This window comes from Gallinula chloropus (genome assembly GCF_964237585.1).
Source record: "Gallinula chloropus genome assembly, chromosome: 10".
Classification (NCBI taxonomy): Eukaryota; Metazoa; Chordata; class Aves; order Gruiformes; family Rallidae; genus Gallinula; species Gallinula chloropus.
The window spans coordinates 16,149,134-16,170,203 of NC_140095.1; positions in this window are offsets into that span (position 1 = coordinate 16,149,134).

Below are 21,070 nucleotides of genomic sequence, written 5' to 3' on the forward strand. Positions count from 1 at the left end.
TAAACTTTATCTCTGATTAGCACATCAACAAAACAACCTTTTCTTATGCCACTGTTTGATATGCTGGACATATGTCAGAAAGACATGGGCCATCCATATCTTATCTTACATTAAGAAGAGTTATCCAGAAATGTACCTTCATTACTGCGACAGTCATGTCAAAAAGAATCGATTTATTGTCAACGCATCTAACCTAACAATGTTAATGGACTCTTCAGACATCTTCTCCTTCTCATTTGTTTCCTACATGCCTATCAAAGAGACAAAGCAAGATAGTTACCAAGCTCTGGGGAGTGGTGTGTGTATGTGTTAAGAGAGTCTGTGACAGCTCCTTGGGCCGCCTATAATGAAGTGAGGTGGGGGTGCAGGAGGAGGACTTGGGAAGAGGTTTCTCCAACACCAGGACAGACCTAGAGTAGAACTTGTGCTTTCTCTGCTGCTGTATTTTCTCAAGCTTTTACAGTTCTTTTGGGGATTAGGTTACAATGAGGTTGGTGACTCCATTGGTTAGCAATATCTGGAAAGGATTTACCTGTGTTTCAACTCTGCATATTTACTTCTGGCTCTGATGCAGCCAAAGGCTTGAGCTGATGGTGCTCAGCACCGCTGTGAAGGATAGATGTCCTCTGGAGCTGTCAGAAGGTGAATGGTTGATATTGGGCAGAAGTGTTTTCTACATTGTGTCTTTGCCAAGTCAGTCACTGGGAAACCTATTCTGAGAAAGACTCTGCATTCCTGTTATGAATGAACTCGCCTTTTGCCAAAGTATGACTGGCTGTCTGGTGCTAATCAGTGGTAACAGGATGACCTTTGCAAGTGAATAGAGCAAAAGGCAATTTGTCTTATAGAACTTGTACAACTGTTTTGTTTAATGAAACAACATGATTATAATCTTCCCACAAAGGCACATAAACAATTAGAGTAAATCTCCCTCACATGTTGCTAGGTGTTTACATAACTCATCCTTCTCTCTTATCAAATGATGTGTACAATGCACTCCTGACTCTGGCAGAACTTGGATTGTGTAAGCTTAATCAAACCTGATAAACAAATGTGTTTCCTATAATGCTGGAACAGCATCAGCACAAGTCAGCACACATTTATTTATGTACCAAGGTTCTGTTTTGAAAAAGACTTCCAGTCACCAGTGTGCAGTATTTAAACAACTAGGGGGATTGCAGAAATGCATGCTGTTACTAAGGGCATAGATCCTACTCTCTTGGTGCCTGTTATATTCTTCACTTACTCCAAACTGCTAATTTCAGGTTTGGGATTTTAATTCAAAAGATGATTGAGAGTGCCAGGTTGTTGGTACTTGTAATTTTTTTTTATTTCAAGTTAGAGCTGTCATGAAATTATTTGTTTACAAAAATTTATTAAGCATACACCAAAGAAGGCATGTGAAAATTTCTGCTGCCTACCTTGACACCATCCTGCTCTGTCTGGTCTCGGTTCATTCAAAAGTCATTTCACAGGGACTGAACCAAATGATCAAACTGTTCATATAACCCTAAGGTCTGATTCTTAAAAGTTCTCTTTTTTTTTTTTTTTTCTTTTCTCTTTTCTTTTTCTTTTTTTCTTCACACTTTATGTGGGAAAACTACAGAACCTAGTTTCAGTGCACAGGAAAAAGTGTGTTAATGTGCCAACATCAAGTGAATTCCATGAGTCTTCTATTCATTAAACTCCCTGTTCCTCTGCGTATAATTTATGCCAGTTCAGTTATGCTCCTCCAGGGTGTGCTACTAAAAGAAAAAAGAAACAGGTATTTAGCCAAAAAGAGGTGTTTTTGGCTCCAGAAATCAACTTGCACCTACTGACAAAGGAAAAACAGACATGTTGTGCCAAAAAAATAAATAACGAGGCCTATTTTTTTTAAAGCCTGCAGTTAGGAGGTATAACATTTACATTGTTGTGTAGTGATTCTGTTTCCCTAACACATATGCAAAACAAACAAACAAAAAAAACCCCCATTTCTCTCTGCGATCAGCCTTGTACATACGTGACCCTGCTCAGAATATCTAGCGGTGACTTCATGCTTGTAGAGGACTGTTCGGTGACGAATCTGAACCAGACCTTGGGCCTGAATGCAGTGCTGCAGCTGGGAACGATTAACTCTGCGCCCAGGTTTGGAGTTGGGCTCCTGGATAGTGGAGCTGACTATTGGATTGTGTGAGACAGACTGAGTCCAAAATTCTTAGCCAAATACAGTAATGTTAAAAACAAAGGGCTAAATTACTTCTGCTCACGGAAAGTGCTTTCAGCACGAGAAAAACTTTGAGATTCCTGCTCCCCCTTTCCCCTTGTTCTGGCCCCCTCCCCAAAACCAGCCCAGTCCTCCTGAGTTCCCTTGAAGCCTCAGATCTGGGGGCTGGGGAGAGCCTGGGAGGCTGATTTGCTGGGAGGCATCAGGTTGCACAGTGCCCTTTGTTAGAGTCTCTAAGTTAATTATGCTAATTGGAGCCCTGAGATTCCTCAAACCTGCCACATTAAATAGGTCTGCTTCCTCTTTGGCAGAGCCGGGACCCGGTGCAGTGCAAGACCCTCTGTGGACGTATGGATGGGGGAGCAGATGTACGTGTAGGGAGAGGGACTGTCCGCTGCTCTGTCTTGTGACGGGGGCTGAGGAGGAGACATGCTGTGAGAGTATCTGAACCTGATTTCTGAGGTCCTGGCTGAATCCATGTTACTTCCCTCCATAAATTCTGTCAGGCTCTAAAGCCTCATCTATAAAAGAAAGTGAGAGACAGAGAAACTCTGAAGACAGGCTCTGAGTGGGTGGGAGGCTTGATTAATTGCAATGTCAGGCAAAAAGAGAAGGACATATTTTAAAGTAACAGCAAGACCTTTCCACTGAAATAAAGTAATTCTTAAATCTGCTCTGCTACATGGGCATTAATCTCAAGTCCCTCCTAGAAAGCCAATGGAGGTGATGAGGGTTGGCAGGAGGAAAGTAAGAACAGGATCTGGCCTGTAAGCTTAGAGAGAAACAGGGCGAAGGTGAGGAATGCTCTCCCTTTCTCTGGGCGTGTAATTGAACAGCATTTGGATAAACCCCTCCTGTTGCAGTAACATGTCCTATCCATCCTTTATGGATGTCTGTGTGTGTGTTCCTCTTGTGCCACTGGTAAAAACAACATATTAAGTCTGTACATCAGGGAACTCCTAAGCTGTGTATTTATTGTCTTAGACTTTGGAAGAATCATATGAAAAATAATAAGTGCAAACTGTTCAAAAGAATCTCCTCAGTTAACTTTTTCCAGGGGAACTCTCTGATATAGAGTGTAAGAGAAGCTACAAGGCAAGGTCCTACAAATGGGTTGGGCCAATCCCAAGCACAGCAACAGGCTCAGCAAGAATGGATTGAGAACAGCTCTGAGAAGGACTTGGTAGTGTTAGTAGACCATAAAGTCGTCATGACCCAGTAATGCACTCATGCAGCCCAGAAAGCCAACCAGAAGTGTGACCAGCAGGTTGAGAGAGGTGATTCCCCCCTTCTACTCCATTCTTGTGAGACCCTACCTGCAATATTGTGCCCAGCTCTAGAGCGAGTCCAGAGGAGGCCAGAAAGATGATCCGAGGGTTGGGGTATGTCTTCTATGAAGACAGGCTGAGAGAGTTTGGGTTCTTCAGCCTGGAGAAGAGAAGATTCCAGGAAGTCTTTAGAGCAGCCTTCCAGTCCCTAAAGGAGCTACAGGAAAGCTGGAGAGGGACTGGTTACAAGTGCAGGGAGTGATAGGACAAGGGGGAATGGCTTTAGGCTGAAGAAGGGAGATTTAAATTAGCTATTAGGAAGAAATTCTTCACTGTGAGGGTGGGAAGGCCCTGGCACAGGGTGCCCAGAGAACCTATGGCTGTCCCTGGATCCCTGGCAGTGTTCAAGGCCAGGTTGGATGGGACTTTGGGCAACCTGGGCAAGTGGAGGGTGTCCCTGCCCATGGCAGGGAGGTTGAAACCAAATGATCAAACCAAACTAGTCCATGATTCCACATGGTAAAGAATTTAACTGTTGAGTTTAGAGTGCCCCTACCTTCCCATATGTCCATTCAATAAACAGCTACTCAAAGGAAGAATGAGAAAAAAAAGCCTTTCCTACTTTTAGTAGTTGGATCCACAAAAGTCCCATCTCTAATCTCTCATGGGAGGAACTAAGGAGTAGCTCTTTGTAATGTTTAGAGATTTGTAGAGCTGGAGACAGTGAAAGCATTTACTGTTAATGGGTAGCATCGTTTGCAACAATTGTCTGTACTTTGAGAAATTATATGGGTAAATCTCACTGAATGCCAAATCCCCTTCCAGTGGAAATAGTGGTGTGGACTGTTGAAGAGAAAAAATACACTATGGGAGGGAGAAATGTGTTTAACTTCCAGAAACCTTACCCAAACATGTACAGATTAAGAGGTTAGGGTCCTTTGCAGTTTAAATTGCCATTTACCTTGCTAAGGTGCCCTGTTTTTGATTTAATTTTCTTCACATGCTTTTAAGATAAACCCAGAGATAAAAGAGCGTGGTTCAGAGATCATTGGTGTCAATGGGAATTGCTTAATTCACTTCAGTAGGCTTTGGTGTCAAATGAAGAGATCTCCTGAACCGAGATGCTATCTATAGCCTATTGAGGCCAGTGAAGAGACAGACACTAATTTTAATGAATTTTGAACCTGACCCTGAACACCAAACCAAAACAGACTACTTGGGTGGGTGGAGTTAAATGCATATGCTCAGTGTTGGGGATCAAAGCTTAAAAACATATTCAGAGTGAAAATCTGTATTTAATGAAAGTCCATTCATCATCAGACAAATAGCTCCTTAGTTTTCAATGGAACTAATCCCAAATTGATGGAGAGACAGTTTGGCCAAACATCTGAACAGTAGTTTTTCCTTCACTAACTATTAAAATACAGTCTCTGTATTGACTTCTCAGTTATTAAGATACAGACTCAGGATGGGCTTCCCCCTGTTCATGCTGATGATACGGTACATACTGTACATGCTGAAGGGAGTGCAGAAAAGTGCTCTCCTTTAGCTGTTAATCAGCTTACCAGTTCTTGCACAGAAAATGCTATATTCTGGACTGTGATCCTGGCAAATAACCAAAGGGGAAGTGGATTTTCAAATGCTTATTTTATTAATCTTTAAATATCGCCTCGCTAGGGCTCCAGGTGCTGAGTGGTTTATAACAGTCTAAATTGTAATCGTGGATAATTTTTAATCCTGTGCATACATTCCCTGACTGCAGCTGAATGGGGATCTCGGATACTGTAAAATGGAGAAGAGCTGCCTACCAGATCTGTTCCTCGACTCTGGCACAGCAACACAAAGGAAATTTCCTGCTAACCCATCAAGTCCTTGAATGATTTGTAAAATACCGTATGAGGCTGAGAGCAGTTAAAAGGAGGAGAAAGATACTGAATTGCATGTTCCTGTCCCTGGCACATCAGCCAAATGGGACCTAATCCAACCACCCCCTGTAGTTAAATGAAGAACTTGACTAATTTTTGGAACAAACCCAGGTAGTACACTGCCTCACATTAAGAGCAGTTCCACTTACCTTTGAGTTGCATTTTCCTTACTTTGTTTCTGTGCAGATAGTTATTTGATTGAGGGCTGGAGGATTTGCAGACCAAGAATGTTTGAGTTTTTTACTGCTATCTTCTTGTTTTAGAAGGAACTTAGGGGTGCTGCATTATGACATTTGGTTTGTTAAGTTGGCACAAGAGATATTTACAGAGGACTTTGTCTCACCCTCTTTTCAACATTTATTAACTCAGGGGTACAAGGCGCAGACCTGATTCACCTATTGACTGTGGCTTCCTGCCAGCAGAGAGAAGCTGATATAAGTGATGATTCTTTTAAATTACGGAAAGGATCGGGCATAGGTCTGTTTGAGGAGTAAGTGTTGGCGGTAGAGGAATGGGGCTGGCAGCTGGCAGGGTTTTGGGAGATGGGGGAGAATTTCACTGCAAATTGAATTATAAGAGGATCTATGTGATAAAAGGAAGCCTCCTAATGGAGGTTAGTGCTCGTTCCCTGTGAAAAGCCATCAAGGTTTGGATGGCTGGCATTTCTAATTCTGTTAAGTGTCAAAATCGATGCTTGATGGGTCTGTGGGAGCCAGGCAATGGGCACGCCTGTGCTGACATACCAATTTGGTACCAGAAAGGGATGAGGAAGGGACTTCCCAGAATAAGAGTGAGACGTCTCTTGAAATTTAATTTACTTAATAAGGTTTTAAAAGCATTAAAAAATATTAAATAACAAGGCCATTTCCACCCTCCTCCTAAAATAAACCTCGAGCTTCGTTTGCAGTTTTCCACTTGTAGGCGACACATGTAAGCGAAGGGCCTGTTGTTGCAACCCTGGACGGCTCCCAAGCAAATGATGCTGCTTTATTGAAAGCAAATGAAGAAAAAAGAGAATCTGTCAAGGAGAGAGAACGGTTTAATTGGATTAAAACCTATGAGCATGTACAGTAGGGGAGGAGAGAGCTTCTCTCTCCCCGATTCCTGTGGAGAAGGCAAGAAGATTACCGGGGGGTGAAGCGGGAGCGATGCGACACAGCACAAGCAGCCATCCAAAGCCTGGAGTTAGCCAGTGCTGGGGCCCCGGAGGAATTGACGGTTTCTTTTGGGCGGCTGGGGAGTTCTCCCTGGAAAAGGGTGGCTGGCAGTGCTCATTATAGGGAGTGCGGGTCTCCTCTGGCACTGAATGCAAATTAAGGAGCAATGTTTGTGTTTGTGGTTCATTAGCAGTCAAGTGGTTTGTCCAAAATACATTTCGCTTTTTCTCTAAAGGGACAGCCTGTAGATTCAAGGCTGAGATTTCTTATGCATTTCAAATGACTTACTCCAGCCCTGGTCTTTCATCCCCACACTGTTATTTAAAAGAACCCTGAGTTTTGGATTCCTTTTCATCGGCTCTCGGAAGCAGAGACTTTGCAGGGGAAGGTGCGGTTATGTTGCTCAGCCAAGGTGGGAGGATGTAGAAAGTCACTTGGTGCCTTGTGCTTGGGTTAAAATTTGGACAAAGAGGAACTTTGTCAGTTCAAAGTCTTTTTGCAAAGCCACAGCTAACGACGTTCCAGGGTCAAGCCAGCCCACCAAAGCACTCCTGAGTTCTTGGGGCTGATCTCTCAGTTCTGGACCCTGTAGGCAAAAAATTCTGAAGGAAATGTTAAGAGCTTTTTCTCAGTAGTGGGCCTGGAGATGTGGAAATTTGGGTCCTGAGCCATTTCTGGCATAGCACTTGGGACACATGGTGGGCTGTGCCAGTGTTACACATCTGAAGCCTGGATCTTAATGTAAGTTGAAATTTTGAGGCCTGGGATGTAGTGCTGAATTGGTCCTGAAATGCTGCTGCCCCTAACCCCCTCAGTGCCACCAGAAGGGATGGAAAGTAAAACTCTGACGGGTAATTAATTGCACAGTGAGGCAGGGACAGGGAAACGAGGAAGTTTTGCAGGTTGGGTTGGGGGAAGGGACTTTGATTTGAATACGAAGAAGCATTTGGAGCCAAACCAGCAGCAGATTGTGGTACCTTCTTAATTCTGTGAGCCACACATGAATGACCTTTTTGTCTGCCTCCGCCTGCCTGCAGTGGGGGGTTCTCCCCCCTGCCTTTCCCCACCACACACACTCATTGATAATATACATGTGCTAAATAGGATTAACTCTCCCTCATCTGCATGAGTTGTTTCTCTCCCTTGCGCCACTCAACCCGTCTTCCCCCTCTCCCCTCCCGCACCCTTCAGCCCCCCAGCTCCTTCTGGAGCTCCATGTGGGCCGTGTGTGGAGTTTAGCTCCCTCATTGTAGGGCAGCTGGTAATGGGAGCGGGGCTGAAAAGCCGGCTGTCAGGCTCAGTGCTCAGGAAGAATAGGCAGACGTCTGCTCTGCAGCTTTCCCTTTGATAGACGTGGATAATCCCTGCTATGAGAAGGCTGAGTCAAATGGAAAGGGAGAGTGAGCCCAGCGCCCTCCCACAGCCCCGGAGCAGCACAAATTGCAAATCCCGGGATTTGAGGGGAGACGGCTCAAGCCGCTAAGCACCTTGTGATGAATCCATTTCTTCCCGGAGATGTCTTTTTCTGGGAGGGAGGGAAGGCAGCGAGGCTGGTTCTCCAGAGGAGAGGTGCCCTTTTTGCAGCCTGAGCAGAGAGCTGGGAATAGCTCTTTTCTTCCCGGGGATGGGGTGCGAGAGGGGAGGACCGTGCCCCCTCCATTCATGCTTTGATCCGGGAGCATTCCCAGCTGCCATGTGCAACTAGGAAGCCGGGGCAGGTTGGGAAACGAACTCACTCAATGCAGCCTGGATTGTATCTCCCAGGTCTTCAGCATGAGGCACCCCATGCCTTGATTTGTGAATGAAACAGTGAGGGAATATGTCTCAGGGCCCACATGCCCAGGTGTGGGATGTGAGATGGCAGTCAGGAGTCCTAAGGAAGATGTGTTGGGGTTCGAGGGTGTCATGGGCAGCCAGGGCATGAGGTTCATAGAGCCAATTTAGGACTAGAGCAAAGGGCAGTCCCAATGGGGGAAATACTGCTGCAGTGGTGGGAGCTGGTTGTTTGAATCTCAGTTCCAGTGTATGAAATGTGATGGGTTACGATATTCCATCAGTTATGGATTCGCTCAGAGAAGCAAAAACCGTGGCTGAAGGTCCCTTTCCAACTTGAGCAGTCTGGATACTTGTTTTCCTGCTGTTCATGTGGGTGTCTCACCATAGTTCAGGCACTGGTTGGGTTTCTCTGACTGTATCTTACTTCTTGCAAAACAGTTTTGCAAAGTCTTGCTTTTGAGATGTTTATCTGGTAAAAATGGTGACTTAAAACTCAGAAAGGAGCCTTTTTCTTTTTTTCTTTTTTTTTTTTTTTTTTTCCATGTCACTTGTATGGGGCTGGAATTCTGTAGCATGTACCCAGAGGTTTAAGACAATGTTCAGGCAGGATGTTAAATAATTTTATTCACTGATGTTTACAAAAACCCATGGTTTAGGGCTTGTGCCAAGTATTACCATGTTGCTTGGCAACACCCATGGCCCACTGAGAGAAGATGATGAGGCAGAGCCAGAACAAGAAACAGGGAAATATAAACCAGTAAGAACGAAGCAGGACTTCTTAGCTGAACTTCAAATTTCTTTTGCCCATTTATGTTGACTCTATTCTGCTTACTCACTCCTGGTGGATCCAGTCCTTTAGACTCACAGAGTTTAGCTCCAGATTAAACATGTTGTTCCCTCAAGTTCTCCAGTGCTGAATATTTACCTGTGCCCATCAAATCTTCCTGATGCAAAAATTTTGGCTTAATATTTCCACAAAACATATTTCCTGCAAGCTCCCTCTGCCTCCAGTTAGCCTGGGAGGGCACTGGGAGAAAAGCTTCTCTCCCAGTGTTTCAGGGCCTGCTCTCCCATGTAGTATCCAAAACCAGAGTGGCATCATAAGCAAATGGGTGACACTAACTCAGCATTTGAGAACCTGGAAGGAACTTTTGTTTCCAATTCAGCTTTCAAAAGAGGCAAAAGGCCAAAGGCTTTCACATTATTTATCCCAACCCATTTTCCCATCCTTGAAGCTCAAACAAAAGTAGTCCATGCCGAGTCTTGCAGATGGATTAGCAATCAAGCATACAGCTGCACATACCTGGCACTCAAGCATTCGTGCTAGCCAGCCTCCTAAGAGCCGATCTCATTTTTATTTTTTGGGTGCTGGAATGTGGGAGTGGGTGGAAGGGCCAGGATGTGAGAAGCCTCCACAGATGTTTTACAAGAAGGAAGTAAATCTATAGTTTAGGCAATCTGATTTACTTGAATCTCCAGATTGTTTTCTTGGAGGGCTTTTTGAGTTTTACTGGAATATATGATGGAAGTTTGGGCCATAGCTTATTTTATTAGAATTGATTTTCCTATATGCTTTTATATAGCCAACTTCTCTTGAGACCATCCTGATCATCTAGAAATGAGGAGCTGACCTTACTGCTTAAGCAATGGCAACTTGCCTCCGAAATAAAAGTCTTCATGATGTCATAACAGTGTTATCTATATCTTTTGGATATACCTTGGAAGCCTCTCCCAAATTAATTTCAGACCCTTGAGCTTCCTTTATTCAGAAGGACCTACCCATCAAATATCAGCTAACTATGGGCAGCGCAGTGTCACCCACCCAATTAACCCAAGGGAAGGATCTGTTCAACAGCAAACTCCCTGCCAAAGCGACAGAGAGCTCAAAATATTGACAGCAGTTCAGGTAAAATTCATAGGCTTGTTACAACAGCAGGCTTCAGTCTGTTGAAAGGCTTGCATGTGAAACCTGGCCGATAGCGGGCTTGAAACCACACGCACCACATATGGTTCCACCTAGTACGGACAAGGAGCACGGCAGCGGCTGCCAGAGCAGAGTGAGATTTCAGCTGAGATTTTGGCTTCAGTCAAATCCAGAAACTTCAAAATGCCAATTCAAGGGATGAGAAACAGAGTCAGTTGGAAATGAAAGGCAAAGGGATGGATTTGCCCAGAGGAATCTTATGGTTAGAGGGGCAATGGGGCTTCATTGCAAGGGGGTTTCTGTTGGATTTAGATATACCCATCCCAACAGAAATGATTTGCCACAGGTTGTACTGAGTAAAGACCCTCCTCCACTAGATCTGAAACAGAAGGACTGTATCAAGATGTACAAGGTGCCCTCTGTGTGCCCAAATCCCCATCTTTGTCTATGTGCTTTGAGCAGAGGTCAACAAAATGTTTTAGGAAAGATGCTGCATGCCTGTGTGCTCACCCCAGGTTGTAAAAATCTGTGAAACTCTTTCATAGAAAACTAATGGGCAGGCCTCCCTGTAATGCAAAGCAGCCTGTGTTCTGTTTGCACTTGGAAAGCTTGAAGATGGGAGTGAGGTCTGTGTTGGCACGGGGAAAATCTTGAATCCTCACAGCCAGCAGTGCTGGCAGCCGGAGATGATCATTGTCAATAGATTGTGCTCCATTGTTGCGGTTCATTATTAAATTACATAATTTTCATTTTTTCCATCCTTAAGCTTCACCACTTAAAATGGTTTGTCCTATGCAATCAAATGTGATCCTTGAGCCTCAGCTTAAAAACCCAATAACAATGAGCATTCTCTGGAATGGAAAAATAGAAAGAAAATTAAGGGGCTATATAGTAATTCACTTAAATATGTGTGTGAAATCTAACTGAGAGCCTGATACAAAAATACTGAGTGAACTGCATCCAGACCACTGCTTTGAAGGCACAGATATAACATCCTGGTGTTAAGGTCAGCCTGATCTCCTTAGCTCAGGGAGAAATACCTCTGAGGTGGAGGTGGGCATCAGGGAGGATAGTTTTCTCAGAGACTTTACTCATTTTTCTCATTCTCTGATGAGAAATTTGCTAATAGTTTAAGCTCCCCAGTATAGTGTTTGCAATGGACTTCATGGTTTGAACATGGTGGTCCCTGTGCCTCAGCTGTAGAGAAGTAACTTTTAGAGTTAAACTCATGCAATTGCTTGTGATGATGTCAGTGAGAGACAGGATGTGGATACTCAAACCTTAGATATTAAAACTGATAGAATTGCTTAACTGATATGATTGCTTTTCATAGCACATAAGGCAGCCATGGAGGAATTGAGCTGAGTACTAGAGAGCAGGAAAGAATCTGAACTGATGAGTAACAGCTTTAGGAGTCTAAACCTGGTTATCCTACTCCACCAAGAATTAGTTGCTAATGGCTCCATGCAAGTGCCCAGATATGTTTTTCCATGCCAGAAGCTCTCTGCATTACAAATTCAAGTGTGCTGTGAAATGTTGCTGTAATTCATTGCCCTGAGCTTTCAGCTAACCACCAGACTCTTGCTGTAGTCAATGCCTTTGGATGTTCTTCTTTTTGGATCCAGTTTGTGCTGGTTTTAATTTAGGAATTCAAATCTGACATCATGCCCTTCTCCTCCACTACTAATGATAGGTCTTACCGGTGTCTGAGTGTGGATTTCCAGCCAAGGTCTATTTCTAATTGTGGGAAATAGTGTGTTGTCCATTGGGTAGATATTGCAAAACCAGACTCCAAACGCTTATCTTCAGCCCTTTAGTGGTTTCCCTTACTCGGTGTGTTCCTCCTTTTGTCCAGCTGGAATGGAAGATGTTTAGTTGAGTTCCTGCTGAAAGATTAAATGCACATCCCCACAGTCTATGTAGGAATAGTGTAAACATCTCACTCTGGTATCTGGTTGCTTGTATCCATCTGGAAGAATTGCCATTGATTTCTTGGCCCTGCTGCTCTAGCGTGCCGAGGCTGAGTCACAACCTGCCTTTTTCTGGTACTTTCACTTGCCAGAGCCTGATCTGTGCCAGCCATGGGGAACTGCATGGGTTGCAGTTGGTGAGAAACACAATGCTGTGTTAAAGCCAAAACTGCCACAAGGTAATCTTTTCTTTAAGGTGTTCTGGACCGATCCTTTTATGCCAGGTAGGGATGACAGGAAACTTGTGAGTGCCCCCAAAAGCCACATTAGGGATTTTATCAGTGTGGGAGTTCTGAGCAGGGAGACAGACCTGAACCCAAATACCCTGAGTGGAAAGAGGAAACAACAGAGTGAGCCCACACACACTGAAAGGGGTAAGCAGGGGCAGGATTTCGGCCGACCAAGCAGCCGTGTCACAAGAAGCTTCTTAAGAACTAGTGATTCACGCTGGAAAAGTTGTTCCTCTTTTTCTGTCTTTCTTCCCCCTCCTGCCTCTTTGTTTGGTTTTGTTGCATTGCTCCTGGGACGTTCAGAGTGACAATAAGGCAATTGTTCCTTCATGAAGAGGGCTCAATGAAACAGTGCAGAAAAAGTGACACGGCAAGAAAATATGACAAATATACTGTACTTCTGTGCAGAATCCTGCCATTTCCTCAGTATGTATTCCTGAGAAGAAAAATATCCATCAAGATATTGATTTTAAACAGGGAGTTGCCATTTGTGTTTCTCCTCTTGCTGAAATATAAGGCTCAGATCTCTCCCTTGCCTGCCCTGTAAGGAGAAAAAGCACCTAATATCAATTATGTTTTTAATCTCTAAGACCCAGTCTCCAAATGTGTTTGTGTCTATGTATACACACAAACTGTTTTCCCTTTGTCTTCCTATCCAAAATGCAAAAGCATCTCAGATGTTGTGATTCCTCCAGGTTTTTCCCCCGTGGGAGGATGGAAACATGTAACATTATCTCCTAGCTGCCTACTGCCTGTCTCTGAAATTAGCATTTCAGTGACTGAAAGGTAGTTAGTTTCCACACACAGGAAAAAAAAAAAAAGAGAAAGAAAGAAATGGAGGGTTAGTACAAGGCTGACACTAATAGTAATAGGAGATGAGGGAGAGGGTACGGGACACGTTGGATTACTAAATGAAAACTGTGATTTTACCAGACGTGCTAACAGAACAATGAAAGGGGCTTTTACAGAATAAATTAATTCTTTGGGTTTCTGTAATTAGCTGCCTCAGGAAGCTTCACAGGGCACGATAACACGGAGTTAGAGGAAGGCTCTTTTGCTATCCTGAATCCGGGGTTGTTAAAGGAGTTTGGTTTTTATTTCTGGGGTTTTTCTCCAAATGAGCTGAGGCAGAGTAGATGCTACTGGGTGTAAAACTGGGCAACAATACAGACGCTCCGACTTCATGTTAATTAATGGAGTCTGTTGTTTGGGGCTGTCATGCCAGCAAATCACTTCTTGTGCAAAAATGAAGCACGTCTGCTGCGCCGGGCAGCAGGGCCGGGTGGCTTCACCAGCCGAGGCTCCATCTGAGGGACTCACCTTCCAGGAGCAGGGAGCAAGGGCTGGAGCTGTGGTTTGGTAGCTGGCTTTGCTAAGCTCAGCTCGCAGAGAGAGGCGTCCGAGGGGCACTAAGAAAAAGAAGTCTAAAGGAAACTTTTGCCCTTTCTATTTCTCCTTTCCCACAATACACTCTGTTCTTCCCGTGGTTGAAGATGCTCCTGTCCCAAATCAGTAACACAAAGCTTCCAGCCTTCTCCTGTTGCTGTTAGAAAGTTCATTTCTCTTTCCACCAGGTATGGAAGAGGGAATATGGTAGAAATGTTGGTCTTGGCTTTTTCTTCCTAGCTGAACTCTGTTCAGAGCCCATAGCCAGGGGGGAAGGATTTGTTCTGTGCTGCTCTTCTAAGCAGAAACCCTCAAGGAGTTGCTGGCTGCCTAGGGAGATCAGAGGGATGCCTGGTGTATGCCAGTGTCCCTCAAGAAGCTTCGTAGATTGGCATTGCTGGGCACCAGTGGTGTCACATCAGATGTGGAGTGCTTACTGAGAGTCAACAACCACGTAATGCATGAAGAATGGATGTAAATAGCTGGACTTGGGAGGGACTTGGTCACTGGATGGAATAAGGGCAGATGCAGAGGTGGGAAGTCCCTGAGATTTTTCTTTGGTTTGTTTCCAGCTTTTTATTTTAAGAAGCCTGAAAAAACCCCTCTAAAAAATCCTGAGCTAAATCCATAGAGGAAAGATTTAGGGGGAGGGGGTTACATATTTTTGAAACTCTGTAAAAAAATGTTGATGACATAGAGGGAGTAAAAACCCCCTCAAACTCTTTTCTCCAACACTCTTATTAAATATGTGCCTTCAAGATCAGGTCTTGCACAATCCACCCTGCTCCAGCAGATTTCAGACACTCCAGAAAATAAAATGTCATGGTAGGGATAGACAAACAGGCTGATGTTTCTACTCTTGGATGTTCCAGTCTCAGCTGGGTTCAGATATGGGTGGAAATGCTGGCTCCTGCTGCACTCCATGCGTGGCTGGTTCGGTCAGACTGCAAGCTTGTTCTGTGAAATATGGAGTATGAGCTTGTGTGTATTTTAGGAAATTAATTAGAACAATAATAAAGTGTTCTCAGCTTTGAAATATTCAGAAGCTAGGCCTGTGTGCAAATTTCTGAGATAGACCGACTGCTTTACTCAGTAAATGCCTGTACAGTTGAAGCTTATCCTTGGATTTTTGGAGTTTCCCCAGCACTGTCTGTGACCCAGGAGATGACCTGGGGAGCACAGTCCATGTCCAAAAAAAGTGGCATGGGAGACAGGGGAGAAAAAAAAGCCCACCAAAACCTGTCTCCTGTATCTTTGTAGAAATATAATAGTTTCTGACCTGTGGTGAAGAAACAATGAGTTTGACCATCCCCATTCAGGGCAGGTTGCTTTCGTTTGGTTTCACCACCATATGATCATGGCTCACTGTGAAGCCTAAAATAGATATTGGTCCTTACTCTGGCATCTAACATCAGGCTGGGTAACAGCCTGGTAGCAGCCAGGTGGGACTGCACAGCACGTGTTGTCTCTGCTGGGACAGGGGCTTCCCAGGTGGTTCTGGAAGGACCAGATGTCTGGTAGTGATAGAGAGTGGGTGAATCAAATTTTTCAGCCTCCTTGGCCCTGGCCATTCTATGGTAGCTGCCATAACCTGCTGTCAGCACTCTCACCTGTGCCCATCATTGTTCCCTTTTATAAGCTATTTCACTTTTTACTATTGTTTCAGTGAGGTCCTGCTGCTACCCCACACTGGCTGTAGGGTTCCATCCTCTTCAGGCTCGATGTTTTTTTGTGTGTGGGGCACGACTTCCCAGGAGGGAAGAACAGCAACAGTATTTATGTGTTTGAGGGTTTCCCCAGCTGATTTTTAAAATTTAATTATCAGGGCATTCACAAGGCAAAATTAACAGCCTCTGCTGATGATCTTGCCTATTTTAAATCAGCAATGGTCTGTGCTGCTGGCTGTGGGCATTTGGCCCCTGTCAGCAGCTGGAACCTCAGATGGATGCAGGATAAGTCTGTTGTACCCTTGGCACAGAGGTGGGACAGCCCAAGGGTGAGGACAGAGATATGGTTCGTGTGCTCTCCTGCAGATGTATCCTCTGGGGTAGGAAATGTGTCTGTTAGGCACCTAGCACAGGTAGTAGAATTTGCTGGCTGGATGCCTATGGCCAGTGTAAAGGGAAACTATTATTTCCTTCTAGCAACTTGGGAAGAAATTTTGGAGAAAAGTACCTTTTTGAAGACTTAAAGCAATACTATGCTTGTTCCACAAAGTAAATTCTTGTTTAGTGCTTGAATTATTTAAGCAAGGTATTTAAGCAGTGGTCAGTGCTTTTACATGTACATCTCTTCCTGGTGGATTTTGTTTGTTTGCCGTACCTGTAGCCCACGTGGTGAGGAGCCAGGTTCAAAAGCCATAGATAGGATCATAGTGCGGGGTTTGAGCTCCAGTCAGGAAGAGGATCAGTCCTTTTCTTCCAGAGACTCCTTTGCCTCAGCAGGACTGTGATTCAGATGCCTGATTTTAGGAACCCGTTCTGGAAGTGGGTGGACCAGCTGCAAGATTTGCCTCTTCCACCAGTGTCCCAGACCCAACATGAAGCTGAAACTTGGGGGGATGATTTTTAGCCACAATTAAAAACGTTGTGTTTAATATTAAATATGCATTCGTTTTTAATCCAGAAGTTTGGCTTTCTGCTCTCAAATAACCCATTTGTAATGGGTTCTTCATCCAAGCAGGGGAAAGAAATACTTGGTCCTGGAAGCCAGCTCCATAAAGAAACACAAAGCGTATCTTTCTGAATAGCACACAAGTGTGAAAGGAAACATGCAATTGCTGGAGAAATGGAATCATTTGTACTCAGTGAAGGGAAAAAGAAAAAAAGAGAAAAGAAAAAAAAAAAGAAAAGAAAAAGCTTTTCAAAAGGAGATCTGTGACTGAAGCTCTCCAGAACTGTTTAACCTGTTGGGGATATTTAGCAGATGAATTCTGACCCACGTTCTCCACTTTGCTATACCCTGTGACAGAGCGACGCAGCATCTGCCGCTTGTGTTCCTCTCCAGACACGCTCACAATGCCGGAGGAAACGGGGGAGAAAATTATGCAAATTGCTCTGAGCAGATTACTTTGACCAGCTGCTCTTCTTCCTCCTCAATCAAAGGTCTGCCCGGGAAAGCCAATCTAGATTATATATGTCAGTCGCATACTCCAAGCCTGAGCCGCTGTTTCTCGGTTTCCTTCTTCCCAAACAGGGACGTTTCTCACAGTGAAGCAAAATGTGAATTGTTGGGATAACGGCTGCTTAAAAGTGGGCACAAGGGGATGGGAATTCCTTTTCTTTTTGTGCTGTAGCACCTTGCCAGGTCTCTGCTGGTTTTTCAGGGCTACTCCCAAAGAAAGCAGTTCATTTCCCACCAGGAATTATTGAATTTTATTATTAAGCATGATGAAATGTGGCAGAGAGAGGGAAAATAAAAGAGAGCAAAAAGGCTCCCTGTGTGGGGGATCATGCGTGGCCCTAGGTGGGGTGATTAAGCACGTGGGGTTATTAAGCGCATGGGCTGAAAGCTGAGCAGCTTTACCCTGTGCAGCTCAGGATGGTGCTGGCTCTTTTTTTTATTGTTGTTGCTCTTGCAAAGTGAAATTTATTCATGGACACAAACCAGAGGCCAACCTGCTGACGTGTGTCTCGCGTATGCACCAGACGTGGCCATGACGTCTCTCTCAGATGGATGGAGAGCTCCAGCCGCATCCGGCCGCTCCAGGATGGAGCTCTTCCACCCCCTCTGCCCTCTCCTGCCACATGCTGCCTACGCTGTGCCTTTAACAATGTTCAGAGTCCAGACAAGACTCCACAGCTTCATAAATGATTGATATATTCTTCGGGTTTTTTTTTTTTTAAAAAATAAATAAAATGTTGCTGCACCAGAGAGCACCAAACCCCAGCAGAAAAAAATACAGTCCTGTCAGAGTCTTGTGGCAAGCCAGATTTCACTGCTTTAAATCACCATTAAGGTTTTCCGTAAGTCTGATGGAAACTTCATGGTTTTTTATCCCATACACAAATCAAAGAAAGTCCCATGTTAGTGTGTGATAAAACATACACACAGAGAAATACGTGAGCTGGTCATTGCTGTGGATCTGTTGGGATGCATCCTCCAGAGGGTGCAGTTCCAATAAGAGAGCCCTGATGTAGTTTAGAGAGATTAATAATGCTCTTGTCCTGGCTTATTTTTTATTGGTCCTATCTCATTGATTTTTTTTCCAAGAGGATGCCAGAATTACTAAAGATTTTAGCATTTCAATATACATCCCCCTCCTCTGAATTCCTAATCTGATTCAACACACCACTTCTCCAGGTACTGGAAAGCATCACCAAGTTGGAGGCTTGGAGTTGCTTTGCTGAGCTGGGCTCTTGGAGCGTGAGGTTGAGCCATCTGTTTCACTTCTTGCTGCTTCTACCTACTTTGTATTGGCCCAGGTAGTATGGGAATGGGTTTGGTTAGTGTAAAAAAGAAATTAAGCAAGTAGGTAAAATTTAAAAAGTGGGTCAAAGATTTCTGACAAAAACTGCTCAAGTTGAGATGCTCAAGGCAGTTAGCACAAAAGTGCAAATCCCTCCCTGCTTTCCACCATTGTGTGGCAGTGGTGAGGATGACATTTTAAACATTTGAATCAGCTCAAATTATTTTAACTTTTTAATCATGTGATACGAAAAAAAAGGCAAAATAAGTTAATGCAACAGAATACAGAGGGGTTTTTTTCTTCTGCTGGCCTTACAGTGCTTTTTAAAGAGGTCTCCTAATCTTTTTCTGGCATTTAAAACCATGAATCGACTTCAACATTAAAAGTACACAGACATCATTCAGTAAAATCATCATGTATTATATATTTCTGTGTACCATATTCTTAACATTCTTTACAGAAAATGCTTATAGAAAGGAGATGGTGGCAAATAAACCTCACAGTAAGCTTGCCCTATTATTCCTGGCTTGCCCGTAGCGCTTGCCTCGATGGCACACACGACGTGTGCTGACAACAGAGGAGTCTACAGGACTAGCTGCTTCGTCTAATTTCTGTTTGCTGCTGGATAAGTCTGAGCAGCCCCTGTTCAGGGAAAAGCTGCAATTATAGCTGTGATCTTGACACCAGAGTTCACCTGCTTCTCCACAGAAGTTTGCAGATGTTTAGAAGCTAATGAGCTGCAGCTAAAGGAGGGGGAGCTCTGTAGCTACTTCTTCAGGGGGGTTTAAGTTTCTCTGCACCGTGTGTAATTCAGCTTCTCCATCCTACTCTGGGCCCACGAAGTGCAAGTTCTCACTTTGTATCTCCAAGCTTTGGCTCTATTCTGCTTGATCAGGACTGTCTTGCACGAAGAATTGCTGCAGTGTATTGATGGAATGAAAGTTGCCTGTAAAAAAAAAACCCAGCCCTTGAGATATGATGAATTATCTGCAATTTCAGTGGTAAAAATGGTAGCTCGTAGCTGGCTATTAACTACACTCTGGTGAATACATTTTCATGCAAGAGATGGTTTGCTGTTTCAGAGAAGTCTCATTGAGACTTGATCAAGTTATTTTCAAAAGTTTAAAGTATTATTAGACGGTAAATCCTACTGCTCAATTTTACAGTCACTTTTTTTATTTGCTGTTGCTTCTCAGTGTGTACTCAGTGAAGCTGCCTGAGTGGGTATTGAAAGGAAAAAAGTGAAGCTAACTACTCTGAAGGAACTGGGGGAAAAAAAGAAAAGAAATACTTTCTTGCTACTCTAGTCTAAAGGAAGTATGACCTTGTATTTCATGGTACTGTGGACTGGGCTGGAAATCACTCCCTCACCAGCATGCTTGCATTTGTAAGCTGCAGCCAGGATTCTCCTTATCTTTTACAGAGCACAGTCAGTGATGTGCCATCGCGGGTCACTTGTTAAAAAAGTCTGCTTGCTATTTTTGACACACAGTCAAGAGTGGTTGGGGTTTTTGGGTTTTGTTTGTTTGTTTTATTTTGGGTTTAGGTTAATAACGAAGGGAAAACTCTAGCCAGGGAGAGCTCGAAAGTTAAGTATGATGGTTGCCTGCTAGATCACATCTCTTTTTAAAAGAGGAAAGAGTAACAGAGGTTGCTGGAGTAGCAAATGACTGGTCCTGAGAAAACTTGGGAGGCGGACGTTACTCAAGAGCCACCAATCGAAACAATTAGTAATTGGCAATTCAGCAGAGTGGCTAATGAGTTATGTATGAAACAGGCATCTTCTCACCTGTAGAAAGAAATCTCTTTCCAGATCTGGACTGTTTCTGAAAATGGTCTGTGGGCATCCCAGATGCACTAATGCCATCGGAAATTTGAAATCTGTAAGGTATTGGATCATGCTGTATTTACTGTGCCTCTGCAGGGGAACCTTAATTACAGAGAGGAAATGACTTGCCAGCATTTGCTGCTTTGCCATTCAACTCATCATGGTCAGTGTTTTCCTTGTCTACTTCCAGTTTACTCGATGCAACTTCAGTAGATCCTTCACTCAATCCCAGTTAGGCAAGGCTGGTGTGTTGTTAGGAGATGTCCAAAGGAAAACTCAAGTGCCAAAGTACTTTCTGTTGAACCAGGGGTATTTTAGGGGCATGTTCTTCCTGGATCTGTGGTGAATGCATGGTGGAATTCTTGTTCACCGTCATTCAGTAAAGGAAGGCTGTTAACTTCTGTGTCTTCCCTAAATTCTACTCCTGCCCTCCCTGAAACCTGTAATTTCAGGCGGATGAACTGTATTTCAGTGATCTATGGCTATTTTTTCCTGATGACAGTTCTTCTTTGTCTTCCATCCCAGAACTTACTGCATTACACTATGGAATAATCGCTGAACAAATCCATAAATGTATAGACAACTGGATGATCCCATGAGCCCATTCTTTCCCAGTCCACACGTCTCAAAAAGTTGGATCTTGTTTCCATATCTGGTCCTGGGGAAGGCTCTGACAATATAAAGTTGAACAGCAGTTTCAAACCTGACCAGTGCTGCTGGGAGGGAGCGCGGGGCACAGGCTGGGCAGGAAATGGAAATAGAGATCCGATCTGCTGCAACAAGGCTGACCTGCTGCCCCTTCTCCTTTGTTCTTTCCTCTGAGGCATCCTTTGGATCTGAAAGCAATTCTATCACGGTGGCACACGGTTCTTCCTCTCAGAACGTGAGCGGGACCTGCATAGGATGTGAAGGCTTTTTGAAAATTCAGGTTGCTCTCTGCGGCACTGTCAGAAGCGCAGAGTAAACATTGAGAGGGGAGAACGTGCTATGTT